Source organism: Callorhinus ursinus, unplaced genomic scaffold (genome assembly GCF_003265705.2).
Source record: "Callorhinus ursinus isolate GAN/ISIS: 27379988/994484 unplaced genomic scaffold, GSC_fseal_2.0 scaffold4, whole genome shotgun sequence".
NCBI classification, from domain to species: Eukaryota; Metazoa; Chordata; class Mammalia; order Carnivora; family Otariidae; genus Callorhinus; species Callorhinus ursinus.
In genome coordinates, this window is record NW_027397066.1 from 17,923,371 (window position 1) to 17,937,228 (window position 13,858).

A 13,858-nucleotide genomic window follows, 5' to 3' on the forward strand; every position below is an offset into this window, starting at 1 on the left:
GTGAAAATAAAGAGGTAAGGGTTAAAACAATGAAAACAGCAAAATCCACGAGCCATCCTTCCACCTGCATCCATACACTAATCTCACTGGCTTTCTTCTTGATTTCTAGACACGCTATCCTTTGTCCCACCTCAAGCCATTAATGATTTTCCTCTTGTTCTAAAGTCTCCTCCTTCTTTTTACTTGGCTATTTCTAACAATTGCCTTTGATCTTTAATTCATGTAGAATTGACATCAGTGCTGAAATAGTGCCGTCCAGGCCCACCTCAGAGATATTGTGGGCTCGGTTCCAGATCACCACAATGAACTATCACAATAAAGTGAGTCACATGAAGTTTTTGTTTCCCAATGCATATAAAAGTTAGACTTACACTCTACTGTAGCCTATTGAGTGTGCAATAAATAACGTGAGGTCTGCAAAACAATGTATATGCTTTAACTAAAAAATACGTTATAGCTAAAAAAAAAAAAAATCTTATCATCATCTGAACTTTCAGCAAGTCGTAATCATTTTTCTGGTGGAGGATCCTGCGTCAACACTGATGACTGCTTGTGGATCAGGGTGGTAGCTGCTGAAGGCTGGGGTGGCTGTGGCAATTTCTTAAAATAAGACAACAATAAAGTTTGCTGCATCAACTGACTCTTCCTTTCTCTGCAACACTTAAAGGCCATTGTCAGGTTATTAATTGGCCTAATTTTGAAATTGTTGTGTCTCAGGGAATAGAGAGGCCAGAGGAGAGGGAGAGAGGAGGGGCCAATCAGTGGAACAGTCGAAACACACTCATTCATCCCTTAGCTCGCCGTGTGGTATGGGCACCAAATATAATAAGAATAAAAACATTCGGAATATTGGGAGAGTTACCAAAATGTCACACAGAGACACGAGGTGAGCAAAGTTGGAACAATGATGTTGATAGACTTGCTGGACACAGGGCTGCCACAAGCCTTCAACTTGTAAAAAACGCAGCGTCCCTGAAGCGCAATAAAATGAGGCATGCCTGCCAATATATCCTTACCTGCAGTTTTGCGTTCCATAGTCGGAGGCAGATGATCCTCCTGACGAATCATCCGATGGTCAAGAGTAGGCTGACGTGACGTCAGAGGGCCTCCATAGTCGGAGGCAGATGATCCTCCTGACGAATCATCCGATGGTCAAGAGTAGGCTGACGTGACGTCAGAGGGCCTGCGCCAATCACTTCTTCCACCTCGTCACGCGGGCATTGGAGCACCTCCCATCATCGCGAGAAGGGTGAGTATCGAAAGGTACCGAAAGGGTTTTTGGGAGAGAGAGAGAGGGACCACATTCGCATGACTTTTATTACAGTATATTGTTACAATTGTTCTATGTTATTATTAGTTATTGTCCATCTCTTGCTGTGGCTAACTCGTAGGTCTGTATGTATAGGAAAAACCATAGTATACATAGGTTTGGTATTATCAGTGGTTTCAGGCGTCCCTGGGTATTCTGGAGTGTAGCCTCTGCAGATCAGGGGGGATGACTGTAATGGAGTTTATGAAAACTGGCATTTTCTTGGAGTTCATCATACGACCCCGTAATTGCCTTTTTACCTGTCTAGCAATCCTGAGAAACCACTTGAGCCCAGATACCGTGTTAATTAATAAATGTCAATATGTAGCACTGTTTCATGATCGAATAAAGGCCCAGAATTAAGCTTCCATCATGACAATGGTGGCCCTCCCTAAAGGGCAGCAGGAAAATATTGCTCCACACCATTTGGTATCGCCCTTCTGGCTTTGGTGTTCACCCCTCCACCGAAACCTATGACCAGTACTAGACTGAGGCCCTGAAAGAACTCTCTTCCTTCCATTTCCAGGAAACCTGAGAGCCGCAGTACTTTTTCCATCCTTTAAACATTTAGGGCAATGTTATGGGGGGGGGGGCGGTGAGGGGTAATTTGCCTTTGAACAAGCTGTGTGCGCTGGTTCACGTTATAGTTTACTATTGAGAAAAGGGGAAGGGACAATTGATATTAATAGTGCCTGTAGTCTGGCTAGCCACTGTCTAGGAGATTTACATAACTTTAGTTTCATTCGTGATAAAGCTGATACAGGACATCAAGTTTTGACGAGGAGGAAAGGAGTAGCAATAGTGATAATAAAAGTAGTGATTAGAAGCATGCACTCTGGAGTCAGAAGATGCAGTTTCAGATCTTTGCCCCGTACATTAGGTGTACTAGCATAGACAAGCCGCTTATGTTCAAGCAACCATAAGCCTGAATTTTCTCACCTATAAAATGGGGATGATAATAGCATGTACATCACAGGGTTGTTGTGTGGGTGTGTGTGATTTAAGAGGGTAAAGGACGCTAAGTATAGTGCCTGACCCATAGTAAATGTTCAGTAAACATTAACTGTCATTATTATCATTGATATTGAGGCTAAGACCTTAGGGCATGAAAGCTCTAGAATTTGGGAGAGAGGAATGCCAGAAAGTGGAAAGATGAGTTGGCAAGGTAAAATTCTCTTAAGTAATTTTATGTCCCCCACACCCGATTTGTATGTGTTTTGTGTTTTGGGTGAAGTTGAAGAGAGCTGGAGGAAAATGGGTGATCTGAAGTTTGGGGAAGGGAGGGGAACAGCAAAGGAAGTCACTTATTACACTCAGTCCTATTATGTCTAGTTCTTTGATCCCTAATCCCTTTCTTAGGCTTAGGCTTTATTAGGCAAAGATTCCAAAATTAACAAGCAGGAAGAGTTGCTGACACTCATCTTCTTGTGCCACTTTTCCTAGAAATTCCAATAGGTGTTGCCTCTGCATGCACTTCCCCCAACCCCTCCCCCCACCCCCCCTTACTTGGGTGCTATTATGCTGGGAATCACAATGTGTTAGATTGGGGTGAGGTCAGCCCTGCTGACACACCTGCATATTCTTCCAGGGTTGTAGGTGGTCTTCTTGCATTTTGCTTCTATTCACTACATCTTAGCCCAGATTACAAATAGGGGTGTACTTCCCCCATATCCCCAACTTGCAGCTGTCAGAGCATGAACAAACAGCAGTGCGGGCGTTCTGCAACAGAGAGCAGAATTCTAACACTTTGTCAGGAGGCTAAGGGGAAAAAAGTCTCATATCACAAACCAGAAGAGGCAAGGGTAAAACTCGCCTGGCAAAACTAATGGCATGTTGTTGCTCATCTAAATATCTTAGATATTTGGGAGAAATGAACGTGTGCATGCAGGCTCCCACATGCATAAAAGGAATTCCATTCTTCATTAGCGATGTTTTCTAGCTTTTATCTCCCATTTCACCCTGGATTCTTTAATTCTCATAGCTCTGCTTTCCAGCAACCAATTAATATTTTCTCTGATAAATGTTCCTTTTTGAGAGTAATCTATCTTTGATGTTAAGCTCAACATTCTTCTTTTAACTTCTAAGAGAATAGAAACACAGAAGAGTAAAGAGCTGGGAAGAAAAATACAGTGTGTTACTTCCTTGGATCCTGAAAGATCAGCCCCAACTAGTTGGATTTAAACGAGTCTAATTTTTTCTATTTTATTCATGATGGTACCTCATAAAGTTAGTCAGAAGTTTAATGTATGTCTATATAGGGTAAAACAGAAAGGACAAAATTTGGAGTCCACATTCATGCATGGTTTTGCCTAGAGAATGATGAATGTTTAGCTATGCTCAGTGTCCTCCAAGAAAATTTAAATAACAAATACAAAAAGAGATGTGAGAGAACACTGCATAAAGTTTTGCATTGTGCTGATTAAAATTAGAGCAGGTTGCAGGGGAAACAGTGGGATATAATAAATCTAGAATTTAGAATAACATGACTTTGTTAATTTTTAGAGATAGAGCTAGTATCACCATATTTCAGCTTCTAATTCAGAAGAGAATTATTAAGATAATTTCTAAGTTATTTGTGATATTTTTGTTCTTTTCATTTTGCAAGTGCATTCATTATTTTGTTTGGTTTTCTGTACAAAGCATATACTGGTGGCTATTAAAGTAGGCTGTATATTGAAGATGCTGTATAAGATGCATAACTTAGTTCTGTTCTCATGTGAATGTTAGTGGGTTTCATCATTAGAGATAATAATGACTGTACCTAATCTTCTTTATTATAGATTACAGAATAGGGTGGCATTCATTATTTCATTTAATGATAACTACTACTTTGTAAAAACCTATTCTCATAACTACTTTGTAAAACCTATCCTCTTACTTGCTTTTCATTAATATGCTTCTGGAACTAATTTGTCAGCTTATGTACACAGTCTGAACTTTGAAAACTGTGGAATGAGACATGTTTGCTAGGCTGCATGATAATCGAGATGTGTCCTGATGATCTTGGTACAGATGTGTTTAGTTTTTCAGGACACTTTTGATCATTTGCATTTCATCAGAGACTTCTGACAATTACAGGTGTTCCCAAAAGATTCAAGGATAAAATTCCTACAATGTTGACTTGAGTAAGGTGAGTCCCTGTATGATCCGGGAACTGTGAGGATATTCACACACTTTTAAAATTTTTGCAGGTGCAGGTGTTTATATACTTCAGAGCTAAAAAGGAAAAAAAAAACTAAGCTTCTTAATCTTCTCTTTTATTCCTTTGACTTTCCATTCTGTGGGCCCAAATTAAATTCTGTTTTTACATCTTTAATGATACAAGCATTCAGGGCACAATGAAGAATGAAGGCCTTATCACTTCATAATATGTTTGGAATAGTGCATGATTATGTTTAGTTGATTAGTTGGCTATAGTAATCGCAGAACCATAGAGTGATTGAAATTAGAAATGAAAACGACCCATTGGGTATCATTATCCTTCTTCCTGGTGATGCAAGATTGTTTCCTGACATGCAGTTGTGTGTATGTGTGTGTGTGTGTGTGTGTATTTATGTGTGTGTGTCTGGGTGAGGGGGCTGAATTCTTTCTTAGCTGTATAAATACACAATGTGATACACTTGTTTAACAACATTTTGACAGGAACTAAGCTTCGAAGCAAATCAGATAGCACTCCTAGAATGTCCAGTAAAAGGATGCACAATAACCACAACAGTACCAACAGCAGTAAATATTTATAGATCACCAACTACATGCCAGTCACTATAACATAACCATCTCTAACATAAACATCAGTCATTCCAATCAGATATTATCACCCCCATTTTATATGTGAGGAAATGGTATCAATAAGGGTAAGTGATTTAAACAGGGACAGATGATCTACAAAAGATCCTACAATTGTAAGTAGTGGATTCCAGCCTCAAACTCTGGTCTCCCTCCCTCACAGCCCTGGGCTTTCCCTGCACAGTAGAGGTAAGGGGGAAGGGAGTGCCTTGGGCAGCAGTGGCTTCTGGGTAGGTCCACAATCTAATGCAGAACAGAGAGTGAGAAAAGAGAGTCATGTCCGGTGATGTCACCAAGATGGCAGAGTAGGAGACACCAACCTCCATCTGCCCACAAAGAATAACAGTTAGACAGCTATCTAAAATGAGAATGGCTCTGGGGGTGCTCAGGAGTATACTTAAGAAGCTTCAGCAACACAATTGAGGGAAAAACCTGGGAATAACTACACACAAAGGGTAGGAAGAGCGGTTTCATTTTTTTTTTTTTAAAGATTTTATTTATTTATTTGAGAGAGAGAGAGAATGAGAGATAGAGAGCACGAGAGGGAAGAGGGTCAGAGGGAGAGGCAGACTCCCCGCCGAGCAGGGAGCCCGATGCGGGACTCGATCCCGGGACTCCAGGATCATGACCTGAGCCGAAGGCAGGCGCTTAACCAACTGAGCCACCCAGGCGCCCGAGCGGTTTCATTTTGCCTGCATCATCCCATCCCCCAGACCGGCACTGCTCAGTGCCAAGAGGCATTCCCCGGGGGGAGAGAGAGTTCCTCTCCCTGGAGTGAACTCCCAGTTTCCGTAGCCTTTTGGGCAGGATAAAGGACTTGCTTAGTTTCATCCTCTTCAGAGAATGGTGTAGCTGAGACATCTAGAGACAGGAACAAGGAAGAAGGTCGGAGGTATCAGTAGTTATTAGTCACAGGCTAGGCATGATTGCAGTCCCAGTAGCCTGCTCTGTGTAGGACCTCAGCAGCCTTTGATGCTGAACACTTCAGTAGCCCTTTTGGAGGCTGTCACCCCTCTGCAGATTTCATCACTGAGGACTCCATCATGGACCCCAGGGGACCACTCCACAGACGACTCCAGCAGCTTTTGCCACTGAAGAAACCGATAGCCAGCAAAACCACCATGGATCCCCTTGCAGATTTCACCCCTGAGAGCTCCACAAGTTTGTGCATTTGTGGAGTCCAGCTGCCTGAGTCCCTCTCCATCTCCACCCCCTGCTGGAATTCCCAGAGACACCCTGGGTTCTGAGCTCTGTTATTCACTGTGCTGCAGGCCTCCAGCCTCAGCCTCTGTGGCTATGTGTGTTCATGATGCCAGTCCAAGCTCCCACAGCCAACCCCCAGGGCCATATGTATGCCTGTGGCTAACCCCTACAGCCACACAAATGCATACCAACAGCCCAGGCCCCCATAGCTGCTTGTGCACCAGAAGCTGGGCCCAACATCATATGGACTTGCACTGCCACACACTTATAGCTAGCCACTGCCACCAGACACTGACCTGCTGCTGGTCTTGTTTCCTCACTATGTGCTTGCCCTCGAAGCTAGCCCCTGCAGCCACTGAGTACATGCTGACAGCCTAGGCCCTAGCTGCTGCTCGTGAGCGCAGATCTGGCCCTGATTTCCGTCAATGGCCTGCACTACCAATAAAACCATTTCTGTTTGCAGATGACAATCTTACATATGGAAAACCCTAAAGACTCTACCAATAAACTCTTAAAACTAATAGATGAATTGAGTAAAGTTGCAGGGTACAAAATAGACATGCAAAAATCTGTTGTGTTTCTATACACTGACAAACTATATGAAAAGACAGTAAGAAAACAATCCCATTTGCAATAACAAAAAAAAAGAATAAAATACTTAGAAATAAATTGAACCAATGAAAGATCTGTACAGTGAGAATGATAAAACATTGATGAAAGAAATTGAAGAAGATGCAAATAAATGGAAAGATATCCTGTGTTCATGTATTGGAAGAATTAATATTGTTAAAATGCCCATTCTATCCAAAGTCCATAGATTCAGTGCTATCTCTGTGAAGACTTCTGTAACATTTTTCACAGGAAAAAAAAAAATCCTAATATTTGTATGGGACCACAACAAAAGACCCCGAATAACTGAAGGAATCCTGAGAAAGAAGAATAAAGCTGGAGATATTACACTTTTTGATTTCGTTATATTACTAAGCTATAGTGACCCTAAACTATACAGTATTCACATAAAAACAGACAATGGAATAGAATAGAGAGCCCAGAAATAAATCCATGCATATTCAATGAACTGATTTTTTGGCAAAGTCACCAATATATAATGAGGGAAGTGTAGTCTTTTCAATTTATGGTGTTGGGAGAACTAGATATCCACATGCAAAAGAATGAGATTGGACCCTTATGCCACATGAAAAAGTCATCTCAAAATGGATTAAAGACTTAAATGTAAGGCCTGGAAGTACGACTACTAGAAGAAAACATAAAGGAAAAGCTCCTGAACATTGGTCTTGGCAATGACTTTTTGCAATTGATACCAAAAGCACAGGCAACAAAAGAAAAATAAACAAGTGAGACTATATGAAACTGAAAAGTTTCTGCACAGCAAGGGAAATAACCAACAGAGTGAAAAGGCAGTCTGTGGAATGGGAAAAAATATTGGTAAACTATGTGATAAAGGGATAAGGGAATTAATATCCAATATATATAAGGAACTAATACAACTCAATAGCAAAACCCCCATGTGATGTAAAAATGAGCAAAAGACCCAAATAGGCATTTTCCCAGAGAAGACATACAAATGGCTCAGGAGCAGTCCCTGCTCTTGTCTTCCCCAGTTCACAGGGGAGTGAGAATTCTGAGACTGTCCCAGAAACTCAGATGGATTCTGAAGCACTCTTGGATGCCTAGGGAAAAGATGATTTATTTTCTTTAAGTCAACCTAATTTTGACTTCAAGTACCTATCGCTCTGATCTCATAAAAAAGCCAATCTCCCCCAAACCTGCTTCAGAGTAGTATAGAAAGAGAACTTTGCATAGACATGCGGGGAGCACTCCTGCCCCAGGCCCTGTGCTTTGGAGAGACTGGCCATGGCTCTTCACTGCTGTGTCCATGCTCAGAAGACAGGGCGTCACGGACTGAGGAGGTTCCCCCCACCTAAACTCCATAGTGTCCTTTTCTAGAAGCATTCCAGACACTAGGGCCTCAGCACTGTCGGCTCTTGTTTCCAGGGCTTGGTGGGTCTCTCCTCCAGGTCAATCCTGACCGTGGGCTGTGTGGCAACTGTGTATTATAGAAATAAATGGAGACCAACCAGTTGGGAAAAGCAAAGACTACCTATTCTGAACTTGCGTCAGCAGGAGAGTGAGCCCCCATCACTTGTGTTTAGCAGAGACTTCAAGGCATACAGAGGAGTGAGAAAGCTTTATAGGGAGTAAAGGGTAGCCTCCAGGTGTGCCCTGATTGGAGGGTGTTGGCCTGGGAAAGCTGGAGGTGTCCTATGTGATTGCCTAGGATTGCATTACTGAGCTTTGTCTGGTTGGACCTAAGTTGGAAGTGGGGACAAAAATTAGGAAAACGGTCAGGTATTAATCATGTCCTGGCCACTTGGGTCCAATTGTTACAGAGGATTTTGTTTAGCTTCCTGGATTGTCACAGAAAGTAGCAACCTGATTTTCTGCAAGTCTGACTTGCAGGTTGGCTAGGTGAATTGTTTATTGTTGATAAGGGGGTTGGTGTTCTGGGCAGGTTGTGGGTCAAAGTTCTGTTTTTATATCTGGCCTGGCCATTGTCTGTATGATTCCGTCTCTGAGTGGTTAGGTCTAAGAGGAAACGGGGTGGCTGTTTCTAGGGGGGTAGATGGAGCTTAAATGTGTGAGTTGTGGTGAGCACACAGGAGGCCCTTTTAGTATGGGATGAAGCTAGAGGTGGAAAGAAAATGGGATCAAGTCACAGATGGGAAGTGGGGGCTAGGATCAGCAATCCCTACATCTTCACATCCTGGAATGGAATTCTAAGAAATCTTAGACATCTAAATTTGCATCTTGCCTTCTGGTTTTTATGAGGGCAGAACATACTTATTTTATTTAGGAGTTTGTTAATCTTTCTTATAATTTCTAATATTCAGCCATATTGTGTAGGGCCCTCTGTTTTTTTTTTTTTTTTTTAAGATTTATTTGTTTATTTCAGAGATGGGTGGGGGAGAGAGAGAGGGAGAGGGAGAATCCCAAGCAGACTCCCTGTTGAGTGTGGAGCCTGGCATGGGGCTCAGTCTTACCACCCTAAGATCACGACCTGAGCCAAAATCAAGAGTTGGACGCCTAACCGACTTAACCCAGGTGCCCTAGGGCCCTCCATTTTTACTCTTGTCTTGCACTCAGCAAATGTGGGGAGCAGATCAGTGAATGAGTCCCAGGATCTTAGGGGAAAAAAAAATCAAAATCTTGGGGTAGCCTTTCCATTTATTACTATCTGATCTCTTTGTCATATCTGAGCACCATTGTCTGAATCAAAATGGTCCTTCAATTCAGGGTCAGCTCCATAGTTTGTTTGTGGGATTCACTGCAAAATGGAAAATGTAAGTTCTCTTACATTTGAAAAAGTTGGAAGAAAGTGTTAAAGGTGCTCAAAAATGAATTTTTTTTCTTCCATAGTCTTTCTCTTGAACCTTCATAGTGTTTTTTTTATTTTCTAATTCTTATTATTCTAAAGAAAAACTAAGCACTTAAATTATTACCATAGATTTTGCCGTTCATCTTTATATTGTACAATATCAATTTTATTTTTTATTTTTATTTTTTGAAATAATCTCTACACCCACTATGGAGCTTGACCTCATGACCCTGAGATCAAGAGTCACATCTTTACTGCCTGAGCCAGCCGGGTGCCCTATCTATTTTACAGTATCAGTTTTAAATGCAATTGTAAGAGCATTTATCTCATGTGTAGAAGCACCAAAATTACACAATTTGTTTTATAGCTTGTACATGTAGGTTAACAAAGGGAACTGGAAAATGAGAGGAAGAACATGGTTGATTCCATGAGATAATCTGAGGTGAGAGTTCAGTTTAAGAGTCCAATGAGACACCTGCACAGATTTCTTGAGTAAACTATGAAAGATTTTGCAGAAAGCAGGAAATCCTATAGGAACAGGTAGTTCTAAAATTAGGAAATTTGGGCCATCTGTTCCTATGATATCTTTTTATCCCCATAGGATGGTGGAATACTAAGAGAATTCAGAATAAACATAAAATGAAAAAGTAGAATAATCATCACTTCCTTATATTTCTTTCCAGATTCATTGCCATAGTGTTTGTGCTAGGCAACACAGTTCATTCTTGCTCACTTTTTAAATGTGTCTTTGAGTTATTCTCTTTATTTTTTAACAACTTTATTGAGGTACAATTTATATATCATAAACTTTACTCATTATAAATGTACAGTTCAATGATTTTTAATGAATTCACAGAGTTGTGCAACCATTACCACAATCCAGCTTTTGAACATTTCTATCAACACCAGTAATTCCCTCATGTTTTCTTGCAGGCAGTCACTGCCACAACCCCCATCCCAGGCAACCAGTGATGTGTATTCTCTCTCTAGGAATTTGCTTTTCTGGAAATTCCAGTTACCTCATACAATATATATAGTCAACTGTGTCTACTTCTTTCGTGAAGTGTAATGTTTTTGAGGCTCATCCACAATGTAGTATGCAAAAATAATCCATTCCTCTTTATTACTATCATCCCATTGTATGGATATGCCACATTTTGCTCATCTGTTTATCAGTTGATGGATATTTGGATTGTTTCCAGCCTTGGGCAAATATTAATAATGTTGCCACGGTCATTCTCATCTTTGGGTGGACATAAGTTTTTATTTCTCTCAAGTAAATACCTAGGGATGCTAGGTAGTATGTTAAGATTATATTTAGCTTTTTAAGAAACTGCCACATTGATTCCCAAAGTTTCCAAACTGTTCTCCCACCAGCAAAATATAGGAGATCCGGTTTTTTTCATATCCTGGCTAATATTTGGTACAGTGTTTTTGATTATAGCCATTTCTAGTTGCTGCTATATCTCATTGTGGTTTCAATTTGCCTTTTCCCTGATGATTACTGATTTTTTTTTTAAAGATTTTATTTATTTGAGAGAGAGAATGAAAGAGAGAGAGCACAAGAGGGGGGAGGGTCAGAGGGAGAAGCAGACTCCCTACCGAGCAGGGAACCCGATGCGGGGCTCGATCCCAGGACTCCAGGATCATGACCTGAGCCGAAGGCAGTCGCTTAACCAACTGAGCCACCCAGGCGCCCGATGATTACTGATGTTGAACATCTTTTTATGTGCTTATCAAACATGTGAATATCTATCTTTGTATCTACTCAAATCTTTTGTCCATTTTTTATTTGTTTACTTATTTTAAAGATTTTATTGGGGCACCTGGCTGGCTCAGTCAGTTGGGTATCTGCCTTGGGCTCGGGTCATGATCCCAGGGTCCTGGGGTTGAGACCTTTGCCTTGGGCTCCCAGCTCAGCAGGGAGAGAGAGAGAGCATGAGAAGGGAAGGAGGGAGAGGGAGAAAGAATTGCTAGCCGACTCCACACTGAGTGTAGAGCCTGACGTGGAGCTCAGTCCCACAACCTCAAGATCACGATCTGAGCCAAAACCAAGAGTTGGTGGCTCAACCAACTGAGCCACTCAGGCGCCCCTCTTTTGTTCATTTTTTAAATTTGGTTTGACTTCTTATTAACTTTAAGAATTCTTTTTATATCCTGGATACAAGCTCTTTATCAGATCTGAGTTACAAATATTTTATCCCAGTTTGTGTTGCCTTTTCATTCTTTAACTGTATGTTTTGAAGAGTGAAAGATTTTAATTTTGAAGAAATTTATAAAAAATATCCAATTTATCAAATTTTTATTTTACAGATTTTGCTTTGGATGTCATACCTAAGAAATATTTGTCAATCCAAGGTCACAAAGATTACCTTCTCTGGTTTCCTCTAGAAGTTTTATAGTCTTACCGCTGACATTTAGGTCTGTGATCTATCTTGAGTTACCTTTTATACATTGTGTGAAGTGTGAACCAAAGTTTATATTCTTGGCATACGAATATCCAATTGTCTTGACACTTTCCTTTCTCTGTTGTTTTGCCTTGAAATCTTTGCCAAAAATCAATTGACCATAATTGTAAGGGTTTAACTCCTTCTTTGTTACATTTAGTCTTCTTTCCTTTATATCAAGAATTCTGGTTCTCAAAGACACAGAGGATAGCGGAGTATCCCACAATTATACATGTGCTTTTTCCACATTACACACAGTAGTTTCAGGATAGCAATACTCATACTACCAACACCAATATGATTTTCCATCCATTTTTGAAAGTAATGCACCGAAAGGTGCCTTGACTGGACAAAGGTGCATGTCTGGAAGCCCTGGACAAGAGTGGAGCATCTCAACTGTGGGCTTCCCTTTGGTGTGATGTGGCTGGGCTGTTTCACTGAAGAACCCCTCAAATGCCCTATCTATGGATCCTCCTTCTTGGGTTTTGGTTTCCCTATGAAGGGATTCTCCAATCTCTAGCCAGTGAGAAGTTCTGGAAACCAAGAAGAGAAAGAGACTGTACCTTGAATGCATATCCATGTGGTCTCCCTTTCCTGTGTTGTAAGTCCTCTTTAAATGAGCCTTGGTCCCTGAGTCCTATGTCTCTCTCAGGATATCTTCATAGAGTAGGTGGCCATTCCTTAGCTGCAGAAGAAGAAGGATAATTTCCCTGCTGCTTAATAGGGTCGAACCAGAGATGTGATGGAGCCAGATCGAACCAGCTCTCTATAGATGACTGTGGTTATCTCATCCCAATTCTTTGTTCCGTGCTGTTCTATTTGTAGTCATAGTGGGGGTATTTACACCATGGAAATTGGCAAACGGGGCTTTTTGTGGTGGGGTGGGTAGGGAGCTGGGAACCATTATACTCTTGGCTTCTGCTGCTTATTAGGCAGATTTTCAATAAACTCTCCAGTTTTTAGCCCCATCTACAACCTCACTTTTAGATTTTGGAATTCTAAGGACCGAATCAGCTTGCTTCTGGACTGTCTCTCATGTATTTCTCTGTTCTGCTAAGTCTGTTACTACTTGACCATTTGATTTCTATCTTCTCAAAATTTGTTGCTCTTTTCCCCTTCTCTTTGATCTTGTGAGTTTATCCCTACATTGTTATTTTAATTGAATATTTAAAAGAAGCATGGATTGAGTGCAAAATAAACATAAATTCATGTCACCATATTTAAGTGTAAATCTCCTCTAGGTTTAAAATGTTCCCTTTGACTCTCCGCCCATGCAACATGTGGATGACTTGTCCCATCTCTTTGCTCCTTTGGATCTACTCTGTAGATATTTAAAATGGGCTTAAAAACAGTCATTTTTTTTGTTTTAGTGAAGGACACTGTGAAGAAAGATGTAATGAAATGGGCTTCTTAGGTTTAAAAGAACAAAATGTAACCTACTGACAGGATACTCCAAGATGTGAAATCTTAACTGTGAGTGGGAGTTTTCTTTCTTTCTTTTTTTTTTTTTTTGCTTCTCTATTCTTTCTAATATATCTACAATAATTCTGTTTCATTTTTTTAGAAATAAGAGAAAAGTAGGGGTACCTGGCTGGCTCAGTTGGTGGAGCATGCAACTCTTGATCTCAGGGTTGTGGGTTCAAGCTCCACACTGGGTGCAGAGATTACTTAAAAATAAAATCTTTAAAAAAAAAAAAAAGAAAGAAGAGAAAAGTA

The 13,858-nt window shown here is 40.8% G+C and overlaps 1 long non-coding RNA gene across 1 annotated transcript; it reads right to left on the reverse strand.

Moving 5' to 3' along the window:
- Positions 1–479: 479 nt before the first annotated feature.
- LOC141372441 (uncharacterized) lies at positions 480–12,832 on the reverse strand. Its single transcript, XR_012377694.1, has 4 exons — positions 12,706–12,832; positions 2,882–3,028; positions 1,017–1,205; positions 480–600 (listed from the first exon to the last, which is right to left on the reverse strand). It is a non-coding gene; the product is annotated as an uncharacterized lncRNA (long non-coding RNA).
- Between the last annotated feature and the right edge of the window lie 1,026 nt (positions 12,833–13,858).